The following is a 16,671-nucleotide window of genomic DNA, read 5'->3' as shown; positions in this document are numbered from 1 at the left end:
TAAACACGGTTAGATATGGCATATCAAAGAACCCCAATAATTCAATTTTTGATAAAATCAAACAAAGTTTAATTTTGGACCCTTTTGACCTCAATATGAACCAATTTGATAACGGGGCCTACAAATAAAAAATCTAAATACATGGTTAGATTCAGCATATCAAAGAACCTCATATATTCAATTTTTGTTGAAATCAAACAAAGTTTAATTTTGGACCCCAATTTGGACCAACTTGAAAACTGGGACCATAATCAAAAATCTAAATACATGTTTAGATTCAGGATATCAAAGAACCCCATATATTCAATTTTTGTTGAAATCAAACAAAGTTAAAATACTGGACCCTATCTTGGACCAACTTGAAAACTGGGCCCATAATCAAAAATCTAAACACATGTTTAGATTCAGCATATCAAAGAACCCCAATAATTCAATTTTTGTTAAAATCAAACTAAGTTTAATTTTGGACCCTTTGGACCTTAATGTAGACCAATTTCAAAAACAGGACCCAAAATTAAAAATCTAAATACACGGTTAGATTTGGAATATCAAAGAACCCCAATAATTCAATTTTAGATGAAATCAAACAAAGTTTAATTTTGGACCCTTTTGACCTCAATATGAACCAATTTGATAACGGGGTCCACAAATAAAAAATCTAAATACATGGTTAGATTCAGCATATCAAGGAACCCCATATATTCAATTTTTGTTGAAATCAAAAAAAGTTCAATTTTGGACCCCAATTTGGACCATCTTGAAAACTGGGCCAAAAATCAAAAATCTAAATACATGTTTAGATTCAGCATATCAAAGAACCTCATATATTCAATTTTTGCTAAAATCAAACAAAGTTTAATTTTGGACCCTTTGGACCTTAATGTAGACCAATTTGAAAACTGGACCCAAAATTAAAAATCTAAATACACTGTTGGATTCGGCATAACAAATAAATAAATGTGATCAAAGATTTTACAAATTTAATGCGCCATACTGTGCAATTAAAGATTTCTTCTTGAAATTTTTCAATATTTGAAATTTGAAAAAAAAATAATATTTGAAGAATAATTTTTTTAATTTCTGAAATCTGAAATGAGAAAAAATTGACCCCCCATAATTTCTTTTTATCCCCCCCCCCTTTTTTTCCCCCAAAAAATTCTTTCCCTCAAGATATGGTCATAATCTCAATTCAAATTTCCAAAGGAGTTGGCAACCATTATTACCCATTTAAATTTACCATAGTGCTAACTTAATCTATTTTATAATAGAATTAAAAATATAGTGTCAAATCTTTCATATGTGGATTTTTTTGTAAAAAAAAAAAGATGCAACATTTGCAGATATTTTTACTGGTCTTCCTTTATAAATATGCATTTCTTTAAACATAATTTAAAAGCAGTGTAAGGGAAGTAACCAAAACGTTGTATTTTGATTACCTCCCTTACACTGTTTTAAATTATCTTTATTGTTCATTAACCATTACTTTATACATAATTTAAAAGCAGTGTAAGGGAGATAATTTCAATGATGTATTTGATTTATCTCCCTTACACTGCTTTAAATTATGTTTTGTACTAAAGTATTTGTCCATTAACCAGGACAACCTTGTTTTTCCCCCTTTTTTGCCCCTAATTCCTAAACGGTTTGAGCCATAACCCCCCACAGCAATTCCTAACCATCCCTTTGTGGTATGGAAACTTGTAGTATAATTTCAGAGCGATCCATACACCGTTCCACAGTTATTGTCTAGAAACTAGAAAATGCTTATTTTTGGCCCCTTTTTGGCCCTTAATTCCTTAACTGTTGGTACCATAACCCCCAAAATCAATCCCAACCTTCCTTTTGTGGTATTTAACCTTATGGTCAAATTTCAAAAAGATCCATTTACTTAAACTAAAGTTAGAGTGCGAAAACCAATGTGTATTCGGACGACGACGCCGGACGACGACGACGCCAACGTCATACCAATATACGACCACAAAATTTTTTTGCGGTCGTATAAAAACTGCAAAATTTTGTTAAAACTACCAATTTGGTGGCAGAAACCCAACAATGGGTTGTTCGATTCGTCTGATAATTTCAGGGCCGATAGATCTTGACCAATTGAACAATTTTACCCCGATTCGTCTGATAATTTCAGGGCCGATAGATCTTGACCAATTACCCTAGTCAGATTTGCTCTAAAAGCTTTAGTTTTTGAGATATAAGCCAAAAACTGCATTTGACCCTTATGTTCTATTTTTAGCCATGACCGCCATGTTGGTCAATGGATCAAAACTTCAGATACATATTATAAACAAGATACCCTAAGGAACATTTAGTTAAAGTTTGAAAGTAATTGGCCCAGTAGTTTCAGAGGAGAAGATTTTTAAATGTTAGCAAACTTGGTGAACAAATTGTGTAAAATTATCTTTAAAGGGCAATAACTCCTTAAGGGGTCAATTGACAATTATGGTCTTATTAACTTTTTTGTAGATCTTACTTTGCTGAACATTATTGCTGTTTACAGTTTATATCTATCTATAATAATATTCAAGATAACAAAAAACTGCAAAATTTCCTTAAAACTACCAATTTAGTGGCAGCAACCCAACAATGGGTTGTTCGATTCGTCTGAAAATTTCAGGGCTGATAGATCTTGACCAATTGAACAGTTTTACCCCATGTCAGAATTGCTCTAAAAGCTTTAGTTTTTAAGATATAAGCCAAAAACTGCATTTGACCCCTATGTTCTATTTTTAGCCATGGTGGCCATGTTTGTCGATGGATCAAAACTTCTGATACAATTTATAAACTAGATACCCTAAGGAACGTTTTGTTAAAGTTTGAAGGTATTTGTCCCAGTTGTTTCAGAGGAGAAGATTTTTGAAATAGTTTACGACGACAGACGACGACGGAGGCCAAGTGATGGCATAAGCTGACATGGGGCCCTTCAGGCCCCAGTAAGCTAAAAAGACCAAAAAAGTGAAAAAGTATATTTTAACACTAGAATGGTTAAAGTGACGCCACCAAAATTCAAACTTGATCTGTGTTTTGTGGTAATAACCATTGTGTATAAGTTTCATAACATTTGGTTGAGGCAAACTAAAGTTAGAGAACGGAAACGAAAAATTCAGCAATTTTTCCATTTGTAAAGGGGCATAACTCTAGAACCGTTATAGTGACGCCACCAAAATTCAAACTTGATCTGTGTTTTAAGGAAATAAGCATTGTGTATAAGTTTCATAACATTTGGTTGAGGCAAACTAAAGTTAGAGAAAGAAAACAAAAAATTCAGCAATTTTTCCATTTGTAAAGAGGTATAACTCTAGAAAGGTAAAAGTGACACCACCAAAAATCAAACTTGATCTGTGTTTTGTGGTTAGTAGTACTGTGTATAAGTTTCATAACATTTAGTTGAGGCAAACTAAAGTTAGAGAACGGAAACGATAAATTCAGCAATTTTCCATTTGTAAAGGGGCATAACTCTAGAACGGTAAAAGTGACGCCACCAAAATTCAATCTTGATCTGTGTTTTGTGGTTATAAGCATCGTGTATAAGTTTCATAACATTTGGTTGAGGCAAACTAAAGTTAGAGAACGGAAACCAATTTTGGGACGTACCTACGTACATACGTATGTTCGTTCGTTCATACGTACGTACGTACAGACGGACTAGGGTAAAACTTAATGCCCCCTCCGCTACGGCGGTGGGGCATAAAAACGTATTTGACTTGCAGGTCGAACAACGGATATTCTTAAACCCTGCTGACTGCCATTGGCGATTGCCAAATAAACGGATCACCAGATGTAACAAAATCGATCTTATTTATTAATTTAATACCAAACAGAAAACAATAAACTTGCGGAAAAGATGGTATACCTCAAACAAAAGGTGTAAAAATTAGTACACCATATCCAGATTTCTACAATTAATGTCTCTTCAGTGATGTTAGGAATTGAAACGTTATTTGGAAGGCCATATAATTTACCTCAATTTAGGATAGACTCTTGAATATTGAAGAGTCGAAATAGGATGAACGGATCATATAAACCCGAAGGCAAATATAATTCAAGCCCAAACGAAAAAATATAAACAAGTCTAAATTGAAAAATTCAAACCTATTATTGCATTTGATAATAAAATGCTCCGCTGGGCGCAGCTTGATATGACAGCAGAGGTTGAACCCTGAACAGTTGGGGCAAGTATGGACACAACATTCAAGCTTGATACAGCTCTGAATTTGGATTGTGATTAAATATTTGACACAGAATGAATGTGGTCTAAGAACTTAAAAATTTTAAATTTACCTATTCAAACCATATCATTATTTGCTTTTATATATAAATCAGAATAACCAATTTAAAATGGAAAATTTTAAAGAAAAAAAAAGGAAAAAAAGGAAACCCCCCAATTTTTTGAACCCCCTTATGATTCATCACCCCAAAACTCAATCCCAGCCTTCCCTTTGTGGTATGGTACCTTGCAGTACAATTTCAGAGAGATCCATACACTTGAATACAAATTATTGTCTGGAAACCAGAAAAATGCTTGTTTTTTGGCCACTTTTTGGCCCCAAATTCCTAAACTTTAGGGCAATTACCCCCAAACTCAAACCCAGCTTTCCCTTTTTGATATGGAACCTTGTAGTATAATTTCATAAAGATCCATACACTTACACACAAGTTATTGTCATGAAACTAGAAAAATGTGTTTTTTGCCCCTTTTTGGCCCCTAATTCCTAAAATTTTGAGGCAATTACCCCCAAAATTTATCCCAGCCTTCCCTTTCTGGTATGGTACCTTGCAGTACAATTTCAGAGAGATCCATACACTTGAACACAAGTTGTTGTCTGGAAACTAGAAAAATGCTTATTTTAGGCCCCTTATTCCTAAACGTTTAGGGCAATTACCCCCAAACTCAATTCCAGATTTTCCTTTGTGATATGAAACCTTGTAGTACAATTTCAGAAAGATCCATACACTTACACACAAGTTATTGTCATGAAACTATAAAAATGCTTGTTTTTTGCCCCTTTTTTGGCCCCTAATTCCTAAAATTTTGAGGCAATTACCCCCAAAATCAATCCCAGCATTCCCTTTGTTATATGGAACCTTGTGGTACAATGTCAGAGAGATCCATACACTAACACACAAGTTATGTCTGGAAGTTACAAAAATGTTTATTTTTGGCCCCTTTTTGGCCCACAATTCCTTAACTGTTGGTACCATAACCCCCAAAATCAATCTCAACCTTCCTTTTGTGGTATTAAACCTTATGGTTAAATTTCATAGCGATCCATTCACTTAAACTAAAGTTAGAGTGCGAAAACCAATGCGTCTTGGGAGGACGACGACGACGCCAACGTCATACCAATATACGACCACAAAAATTTTTTTTGCAGTCGTATAAAAACTGCAATTTTTATATGTGTGCATGCAAAACAAATTTCTTGGTAGAGGGGTCTAAATACAGCACAAACAACATTTTCCAAAAGACCAAAAAAGTGAAAAAGTTTATTTTAACAAAACGCATTTGACTAGCTGGTCGAACAAAGGTGTTCTTAAACCCTGCTGACTGCCATTGGCGATTGCCAAATAAACAGATCACCATATGTAACAAATGGATCTTATTTATTAATTTAATACCAAACAGAAAACAATAAACTTGAGGAAAAGATGGTATACAGCAAACAAAAGGAGCAAAATTTAGTACACCATATCTGGATTTCGACAATTAATGTCTCTTCAGTGATGTTAGGAATCGAAACGGTATTTGGAAGGCCATATATAATTTACCTCAATTTAGGATAGACTCTTGAATTTTAAGAGTCGAAATAGGATGAAGGGATCATATAAACCTGAAGGCAAATATAATACAAGCCCAAACGAACATATATATATTTATTTATCGTAATTAAAAACAAATCATTTGCCCCTTTTTAATACCAAATGAAATCGTAAACGTCAATAGAATTTACCAAAGAAAGCCTCTGCAAAGAAGCAGGGAAGGAGAATGCTGAGTTGCCAATCTCTTCTCTCTCACAGTGGGAGCATGTGAAGGTAGATGCTGGCTTCAAGAGGAACTCAAGATCATCTAAAGACAGGGTCTGGCAATGGTAGTTGCACCAGGGGCGTAGCTGCCGTTAGGCACTTTAGGCACGTGCCTACACATAATTTTTTCAAATTTTTTTTTTTCTTGTATTAAAAAAGATAATAACAACGTTATCTGTAGATGCACATGAAGTCGTCAAAATTCTTTAATTATCAAATGTAATTTGTACACTAGTCTATCATCCTTAGTGAATGGAGTATTGTATGGTCAGAAAGGGGATGTTAACTCCGATGGCTAGTGTAGAGAGAATGCCATGCTCTTTGCACGTTAAGAATACTTGCAACAACTCTTTGAGGGGTAAGTAGGTGGTCTGCTGAAAGGCAAAATTTCTTACCTATCCATTAACCCTCATTTACCTAGCTCCGCTACGCGTCGATAGGTAAACTCAATTTGCGACAGTAAAATCTACGTTTTACGAAGGCCAAGCTTAAAATACAATACAGTTATCTCCTAATTTTCAAATGGCATTTTCAAATTTTCAGACCTTTTTCCTTGACAACCCCTATTACAGGACCTAATGGCTACCTGTATTTATTGTAAATTTGTTTTTGTCCTGAACATGCATAACTATTTGCCACTGGACGTCAAGTTAGCAATCAATCAATCAACTAGCTTAAATCAGTAACTTCGAGTACTCTCAGATCTACGTGTAATGACCATAATTATTCCTAAGCAGGTAGGGATTTTACAGTAGAGGATATCAGAAAATATGAATTTCTTGAATTTTTTCACGATAGTATGAACAGAACCGAACTTCTGCTTGGGCATCAACTGTGTGTGAGTGTATGTGTTTGTGTGGCCGGGGTGAAGGTTTAAGAATCAAAAGATGGATGGTCGATGTCTAGCCCAAAGGATAGTATTATTATATATAGTAATCTCAGTGTTTACGTGCCTATTCTTTCAATGAAGGATCGTCTATATGTACTATCAATTAACGTATATATCAACTATCGTCAACCAGAAAGGAAAAGATATGAAAATACTAAATAGGATGTACTGCTTAATTAAAGGGCTACGCTGGGCAATGCATATTGGAAATAAATTTTTTTTTTTTTTAGATTTCCGATCGTACTGCTCTAATTCACCAATTAAATATAATTCTTTTAAAAAACTTTCCTTCATGTATATTATCATGATAAAATAACCAGTAAATATAATATTTTTTGTACACAAAATTCTGCAACTAAAATGCTGAAAACCTTTTTCCGTCGGGGGGCTTCGCCCCCCTGAACCCCCTACCAGGGCTCTGCCCTGGACCGGCTGGGGGCCTTATGCGGCCCCCAATCCCCCTGCCGCAATTTGTGCCTACACTTGATTGGATACCTAGCTACGCCCCTGTGCACCATGACTGCCAAGTGTCACATTGGATGGAATCCTGTGAGCAGTTACCTCTGCAGTCACCACATGGCCAAAAAAGCAGATCTTGTCAAGTTGACATATAGGAGACCTTCCTCTGACGTAGCATGATTAAGTTTGTTGTAGATTCATATTCAACATTTGTTCAATAATAAAATTTGCATGTATAATGTGTATGGTGTACTTTTTTTTCAGTCACTTCAATTTATACTACTTTTAAAACAACAATAGTTTAATAGCCAACCATGATTTCAACCAATCATGATTGGCAGAAATAATGATATTGTTCATTACCATCCAACAGGTTTTTTTGTGCATAAGAGGACACTGACTGTATGGCTTTTGTCATTTAGGGTTTCAGTTCTTTTGTTATCCATTCCTGTTCACTTTCTGTCTGGGTTATGGCTTCTATTCAACTTCATGCATTACAAACAAGGCTGAGTAATAAAACTTCTGGCACACTTAATGATTAGGAAGAAATCATTATTATCAAAGTGCTTGTAAGCACTGAAGGGTAAAGATTGCTTTAATTAATCAGTAAGAAGTCAAATTAAATATTGCATTGTATAAAGCATTGGTTGCAGTTGATTCTACTAGATTTCTGGACAAAGGAAGATAACTCCAATTTTTAACAGGTCGGGAACACTACCTTATATGTATATGCATAAATTAGCATACTTATGTCCTCGCACATGTAATTGTTTATTTATGTATGACACAATTTTTTTTTACCTGGGTTTTTGACCAATCCATTAAATGGGTAACAATGCATGATGGACTACTACGTATTTATGATCAACGGAGAACACGTGTTATTTACTTAAATACAACACATTTTTTCATGCATTGCGGGATTTACAATTTCGCTTAGTTTTTCATTTTTTGTATCCACATTTATAGTCCGTGATATAAAGTATTGTTTCCATGCTCAGATTAACGAAGACTTGTTTCTATGCAAAGAAACGAGTGTTTGAATTACCAAATATAGCCATTGATATGATTGATGATTACACAAAGATTTCATGTATTCGTCCACAAGACAGCAACAAAACAACAGTGAAAAACACAATTACCTATAAGACAAACTTTCATTCAGATACCGAGTAGTTAAAAAATAAGGGATCCTTGAATTTTGGATTCGTAAAAAAGGGGAAGACTTAGAGTGTGTCAAATATCTGTTTGGGTCACTAAAATTTCCCAGCTTTTTATAAAATTGATGTTATGATATTGTACCTTCTTTTATGATTAAAAAGTCATTTAAATCGAGGAAGGGTATGTATTTATTAATTTGTCTTTAAGAAACAAACACGTGTAACCGTCAATCGGGGCCATTTATAGCCGACTATACATTATGGGTTTTTCTCATGTTGAAGGCCTTACGGTTGCCTATAATTACTTACATCCACTTCATTTGTTTGGTGGATAGTTCATATCTCATCTTCTTATTTCTATATACAAACATGACAAAGCACGTTTTACAAAAATCCGCTTGTGTTTATCTTTTAAAACAAAAAGTTAAGTATGCCTATCCAAAGGATAGAAATGTCCACAAAACCGAAATTTTGCGTAAATGTCTAAAACTTTGACCCCATTTATATCTTAAAGTAGCACACGAAGGTATGTTTTTTATTACATATTTGAATTGACTAGGTGACAAATAGCTTGTATGCAAATTTTTGTAAAAAAATCACTGTGGGATCAAAACTGTATCGTACGCCGTTATACAGGATACGAAAAATCCAATAGCATATATATAGATAGACGTGTAACTCATTCCTTCAAACCGTTTTGACAGGTTTAAAAGAGCTCAAATGATTTTTATACTGGACAGTGATCACTTCACATTGGAAATTTCACTGTTTCATGTGAAATTAATCCACAGGTACAATGCATAACAATGGACAAAACCTGTTCAACTACTTTTACAAGGCGAAAAAGAAAGTTGAATCGTGAAGCCAGTAAACAATATTTTTTTAATCTGAGCATGCAAATTGAAGATTATGTTATATATTTTACATTAAACCTATTCCCTGAACAAAAACATTTATTATGAGAGTCCCAGACACTATATAAGTTGACAGTTTTCACACTAATTTCACATGTTTTTAAGTGGTAGTAAACTCGTAGTAGCCCACAATGCATTGTAGTTCATTGAGTCGATTGGTCAGTTTTTCAAGGCCATGTTTACTTTCTATTTGGGAAATTACTATGCAAATATTTTCTGACGTCAGAAAATCTTTAGTTCCCGACCTGTTTGAAGATGTCAGACTTTAACAATGAAATCATTGATATTTTTAGAACAGATATTAGATTCCTGCACCTTGCAAAAGTGATGTTATTTTCTTGACAAGTACAACATCATTTTGTGACTTGAATATCTGAGCATATATTTCATTGATAAATTTCTAGAAATGCACATGGATAGGACGTATAGAATGTTATGATCAATGTTGCCATGCACTATATTTTGTGTATATCAAAGGTAGTGATAAACCTTGGAAGGTCAGTACTATAGGGTTTTGATTGCATTTCCTGCAATCTTACCCAAAAACAAAGAATAAAAATGCTTAAAGTAGTAAATTGTTACCTAAACACTTGTAATTCAATACCTTTTATATTAAATACATGTAATAATTAATATATAGTAAAAATATATGACCATTGCCTCCTCATTGGTTTTCATAATTAGTTATTCAGAACAAAACACTCTAATCTCCTGGCAAAAGCAAATTAACTGGCAAACGAGTCATTTTTCAATAACATAGACTAAATGGGAGATGATACATTTATTACAAAGATGATCCCTCATAAACTGACATGTGCCCAGGGACTCGGTTAGCAGATTCAAATTTTGTTTATCAATGTGTTTCAAATCTTTTTTTGTATTTCCTGTCCATTTGTATTACATTATTAAAGTTTTTAACATTGGCATCAATATTTTTTTGTTTTCTAGCAATGTGCAGTTTACTATCCATATTTGTATACTGAAAAATCCTAAAGGGATCTTAAAGTCGCCATTTTGAATACCCTACCCTACCCTTCTTTAAACAAGCATTCTGTGAGTATTGCCTGGCAATACATGGTCCCCTACCGGTTAAAAATTCATTGTACTAGAACAAAATGATCTTGATCTATAACTTGTCATGGTGTAAACTATATAACAAATATCAAGTCAATATCTTCAAGCATGACGAAAATAAACTGCTTCACTGAGCGCAGCTGGATACGCCCGCAGAGGTCCAACCCTGAACAGTTTGGGCAAAAATGGACACAATATTCAAGCTTGATACAAAGGTCTGAATTTGGATTGTAATTAACTATTTGATATATTATAGGTTTCTGAATAAATGTAGTCAAAGAACTTGAAATTGGTTATATGAAAGATTTCTTGCTGTTGTGCAATACACTGTGCTGTTGCGCAATACTTAGTAAATCTGTTGTCAGACTATAAATATAAACAAATAAAATCTTATAACTCGGAAACGTAAAATTGAAAATTTATAAAAATCAAAAGGGAGCTTACAAAAATAGATATAAACAATTTACCAAAGTTGCATAAAAAATGCTGAAAGCATTTTTGAGTTATTGTCCATAAACTGGAAAATCCCCCTTTTTATAATGAATAAAACCCCATAAATCTGAAACGTATAGTCTGAAATTTATAAAATTCAAAAGGGAGCTCATGTCGATAGAAATAAACAATTCACCAAAGTTTCTTGCAAATTGGTGAAATTGTTTTTGAGTTATTGTCTGAAAACTGGAAAATCCCCCCTTTTTTAATGAATAAAACCCCAAAACTCAGAAACAGTAAATCCGAAATTTATAAAAAACGAAAGGGATCTCACGTCAATAGATATGAACAATTCACAAAAGTTTCATGCAAATTGGTGAAATTTTTTTAAGTTATTGTCCGAAAACTGGAAAATCCCCCCTTTTTTAATGAATCATACCCCAAAACTCGGAAACAGTAAATCAGAAATTAATAAAGAACGAAAGGGAGCTCACGTCCATAGATATGAACAATTCACAAAAGTTTCATGCAAAAGTTATTGGTGAAATTGTTTTTGAGTTATTGTTCAAAAACTGGAAAATCCCCCCTTTTTTAATGAATAAAACCCCAAAACTCGGAAATGGTATATCTGAAATTTATAAAAAACGAAAGGGAGCTCACGTCAATAGATATAAACAATTCACCAAAGTTTCATGCATATTGCTTAAAGCGTTTTTGAATTAATGTCCGATATGTTGACGGACGGACCGACATAAGGTATACCATAAGGTCCAAGGACACAGTTATCGTCCTTTGGTTTTCGTTGTCTACGAATATAGTCCCTAGTGTGAACAGTGTATAACTTGCATTTTTTTTTGATACACTTTCCCAATTTATTTCTTGATATTTTATGCATGAAATATTAAGTAAGGGGATGAAATTACATGTTAAAAAAAAATTTGGGTGCTGAATCTTTATGTTAAGTAGTGATTTGGTCCAGTTAAAAAAGGTCAAAAATTAGAATGTCTGAAGCTGTCAAACTGAATTTTAGCCCCCCTTAACACAGAATTGTCAATATTTTGAGTTAGAGCTGGTAGAAGTTTCTATAATTTTGATATTATTTGTATCAATAGTAGTACACTACACTGTAAAAATCTTTTTAAGATAGAGCAGGTGCGATTTTTTTAATTTGAATTTATTGTCTAAAAGAAATGCACTACGAAATAACTGTGTTCTCGGGCCATAATATGTCCCGTAAACGGGCGTATAAAAAATGTGGAAAATTGATTATTTAAGTGAATTTTATAAGTCCAAGGACCATAACTCTGCACAAAATCATTAGACCGGAACAAAATTTGAACTTGATCTGTAACTTGTCATGATAAAACTATATACCAATCATCAAATCAATATCTTCAAGCATGACAAAAAAAAGTGCGGAAAACTGATTATTTGAGTGAATTTTCTAAGTTCAAGTATCATAACTCTGCACAAAATTGTCAGACCGGAACAAAATTCAAACTTGATCTGTAACTTGTCATGATAAAACAATATACCAATTTTCAAGCACGAAGAAAAAAAGTGTGGAAAACTGATTTGCCGGACTGATGGATGGACAGACAGACAGACAGACGGAGTGAAAACCTTAAGTCCCCTTCGACTTCGTCAGTAGGGGACTAATAAACAAGCATTCTGTGAGTATTGCCTGGTAATACATAGTCACCTACCTGTTAAAAATTCATTGCACTGGAACAAAAGGCTAACTTGATCTATAACTTGACATGATGTAAACTATTAAACAAATATCAATTCAAGGGGACTAAAAATAATTAAAAATATTTCTATGCAACTATATACCTTACAGAGGCACTCATGTCCTTCCTAAATGATTTTTCTAGAAGTATGTATTGATTTTCCGATCAAAGACACCCTTACTCGGCTATCGTTTCATTCAGAACAAAACATTCAAATTCCCCGTCCGAAACAATGTAACTGGCAAACGTGTCGTTTTTCAATAACAAAGATGAAATGGGAGATTATTCTTTCATTCATATTAAATATATCAACCCGAAAAATTCGTAATGAAAGAGTTATCTCCCTTTACATCTATGTTATTGAAAACAACATGTTTGCCAAATATGTTACTTTCACCGGGAAATTTGATGCCAATGTTAAAATCGTTAATAATGTAATACAAATAGACAGGAAATACTAAAAAAAACATTGGAAAAACATCGATAAACAAAATTTTAATCTGCTAACCGAGTCCCTGTGGCTAGGATATGATTCCTGGTCCATTTGCCCTGATTCACGTTCGCCCTAGTACCTGTTTGCCCTCATACCTGTTCACCCAGAGTCCATTCACTCGATTTTTAGTTTTGCTATTGTTGTCTAATGTTTATTATTTGAACAGAGTATGTTAAAGTTTGTTGAAAATTAGCCAATTATTTATATTGCTGCAACCGAATAATTATTTTCCTTTGATTTGCAAAGTCGAATACTGTAATTCAATGTATTTATCTTTATTGATATTTCATGTATTTGTTAACATATTAATAATTCTAGTCAGTCAATTTATGCAGTATAATAATAAATTAACTTATAAATCCTTTTCATGTTTTACAATTTGTACATCATTCATTTTAATGATTTTATTGTTTTTACTTTAAATGAACTTATAAATCCTTTTCATGTTTTACAATTCCTACACCATTGTTTTTACTCATTTCAAGTTGACTAGTTTATCAGAACAAAACGTTGCTTTTATTATTAATCCATCAAAGATAATTATTACAGCAATCATTGAGAATTATTATTATGAACAATTAATGCTCCAAAACAAGCCATCAACTTTTAAATATTTACATGTGTTTTCATGAATTTTCGAGAATTTATACCATATAAATATATGAATATGTTTATCAAATATAGATTCCACGACTGCAACAAGCGTGTTGGGATATTTCTCCACTCCAGACAGTTAAATTTTAATATTTAAAGCACAAGGTTTGTCGAGCTTTTTAAATAAATAAAATTTAACTGTTGAGAGTAGAGAAATAGCGTAATACACGAGTTATAGTGGTGGAATCTGTTTCTCTAATGATTTTTATCCTTCCTTTTCAAAGATTTCCAGAAAGGTGTGTTCTTTATATGTGACATCATCAGGCATAGTCACCCTTTTTCATGACGTCACAATAGAAAATTCAGAAGAAACCAAGAAAATTTTAGATCATAATTAAATTCCGACCTATCATTTGCTGAGAACAGAAATTCTACTAGTGAGGAGAAAAATTTTCTCACACCATCAAGAAATGTGAAAATAGCACAAAAATTAGAGAAACTTTAATACCCTACAATAGAAATATAAGTCTCTGATATTAATCATTGTTTATATTTTTAACTAAAAGTAGGGAGTTTCTCAGAACGAACCTAGGGCGAACGGACACTTTGGGCTAACAAACTCAGGGCGAACAAGTAATCAGGGTGAACAACGAGGATGGATTTAATAACCTTGATTACCCATGAAGGTCTTGCAAGGTCGGCAGAGTGAACAGACCTGGTACCCTAGGATATCAATTCCAATCAATTCAATTCAATATTTATTGGAAAGAGCACAACAGAGGTGTGATCCAAATACAGACAATAATATATTCAACAACATATAATGAAATATAGATCCAATGTAACAATAAGTCATAAGTTAATTATATGGATACCATAACATTCAGAACTCATAATGATACCATACACATATACAGCATGATATCATAAGAAACATTTTAATAGTAAAAGTATGTTTTATATATGTGCCAATTTTCATGGGTATTCTGTGGGAAAAAGATAGTCCAAATAATTATGACATCTTACAAGGCTATTTTATTTTTTTTCTGTGACGCCGGCGTCACAGAAAAAAATTAAAATAGCCTTGCAAGACGTCATAATTATTTGGACTAGGAAAAAGACTATCGTCTCGTATTGTGTTTTCGACTGTCTTATGTTTTCGACCTAATTCTACATTCACTTCCCGTATGCTGTGAATGTCAGCGTGCATCATATTCGGCTGCTATAGTAAGTAACAATATCAAATAATACCACGTGGTGGTTAAGATGTTCCAAGTAAAGTTAATGTAATTAAGTATTTACATTTTATTATTTGATATCACATTTTGGTACCCTTTTACTAATACTATTTTTACCTTCAAAAAGAATCTATAAAAAATAAACAAATATTCTAGAAATATGGCAGGGGGACTTTTTGCACGTGAAGTTTACATCCAGGTTATTAAGTCACATGACTGTCAGGTGGTTAGTTGTAATACTTAAAGTTATTTTTAGTACGGAAATCTGCATGATCCTTACAGCATTTTACTAAAAAAAATAAAATATCGATTAATTTTAATTTACAGAAACAACAGTCTGTCAGTGGAAATACAGACAATACTCACTCCACAATACCTTCACTAAAGTATTGAACAAAAAAATTACTGTATACAAAATCAAACTTGCTTCCAAAGTGCCTCATGTGAAATGTGTACAACTAGTCAAATAAAGATATCAAAATAATATTTTTTATCTTAAAGTTGTATATGTAACCATTTAATTCATTAAGTCATAAGTTTGACTGCCTCCTAACAATTTAAATAATTTGATATAGACATTGGCATCAAATTATAACCAATTCCAGATTTGTATGACATGTCCCTTCCGACTTTGGACCAGTTTCTTAAATAGGTCGAAATCACAAGACGCTATTTTTTGTCAACAACGTGCCATCGATCTAATGAACTGTAATAAAAAAAAATATTTAAAATCGAAATATATTTCAGATACAATTATTTTATGCACAAGTATACTAGTGACTCTCAAAATATTAGGCATGTCTATGTTCAAACATATAAAAGGGAAATTCAGAGAAATATGTTAATAGGTCGAAAATACAATACACAAGGATACTACGGGTAAACAGTACTGCAGTGCTTTTTTTTAATATAAACCAATAGACAGGTTGGGAAAAATACACCCCACCCTCATATGACATGTATGAAGGATAACCCCTCAACAGCTCAAAGTAATGATATCATCAGAAGAAGGGGGTTGTTCCCAACCTGATAGAGAGTGTTATCTACAAATTAGGTCCACCATTATTTGTTATATATATACCAGGAACTTATACACTAGTTATAAAAAAAAACTTTTTGTTCTTAAGTGGAGATGAAGTAAAATTGACATGCATCGCATTATTATTGTCTCTTTGTCAAAGATCAGGGAACCAAATCTGAAAATTTCTCTTCAGACAATTCACAATAGATAATTGACTATTGCATGGGGGTAATCATTTACCTTTTGTTGACTAATTATCATACAGTAATTGAATCACATTGTGAGTATCGCCTTAACTGCTAAATTGTACGCTGATGGACACACCCAAATTCGGTTGACTTTCTTCAAGCTCAAGTGAAGGCCTAGCCTTTGAGGTCGGCGGGATTTGTTGAGACTAAAATAGAATATGTAAATTTCCTAAAGTAAAAACAGGGATAAATCTTCTTGTTTACGTAATTCCCTCCAACTTTGGAGCACACACTGATGACACTCGATAAAAGTGGTAACCCGAACCCGAACCCGAACAGGAATTTGCTGGAAATTTGCCGAACCGGAAATCTATTTTACATATATTATGCTCTTTGTATTTCGTTTTTTTCTACAAACGTGTATGCGTTTGACGATAATTAAA

General features: G+C 33.2%; 1 protein-coding gene across 5 annotated transcripts in view; it reads right to left on the bottom strand.

The window, feature by feature from the left end:
- The window catches only part of LOC127710315 (uncharacterized), a 644,133-nt gene extending 627,680 nt beyond the window's left edge, over positions 1 to 16,453 (bottom strand). For 3 of the 5 annotated variants that reach the window (XM_052216116.1, XM_052216114.1, XM_052216119.1), the window contains exon 1: positions 16,281 to 16,453. The gene's annotated coding sequence lies outside the window, so the exon portion shown is untranslated. The remainder of the gene's footprint in view (positions 1 to 16,280) is intronic. The other 2 variants (XR_007986108.1, XM_052216115.1) reach the window with 1 other exon arrangement.
- Positions 16,454 to 16,671: the final 218 nt, after the last annotated feature.

This window comes from Mytilus californianus, unplaced genomic scaffold (genome assembly GCF_021869535.1).
Source record: "Mytilus californianus isolate M0D057914Y unplaced genomic scaffold, xbMytCali1.0.p SCAF_70, whole genome shotgun sequence".
Classification (NCBI taxonomy): domain Eukaryota; kingdom Metazoa; phylum Mollusca; class Bivalvia; order Mytilida; family Mytilidae; genus Mytilus; species Mytilus californianus.
The sequence above is the reverse complement of the archived record's forward strand: the minus strand, read 5'-3'. Positions and strand labels throughout refer to the sequence as shown.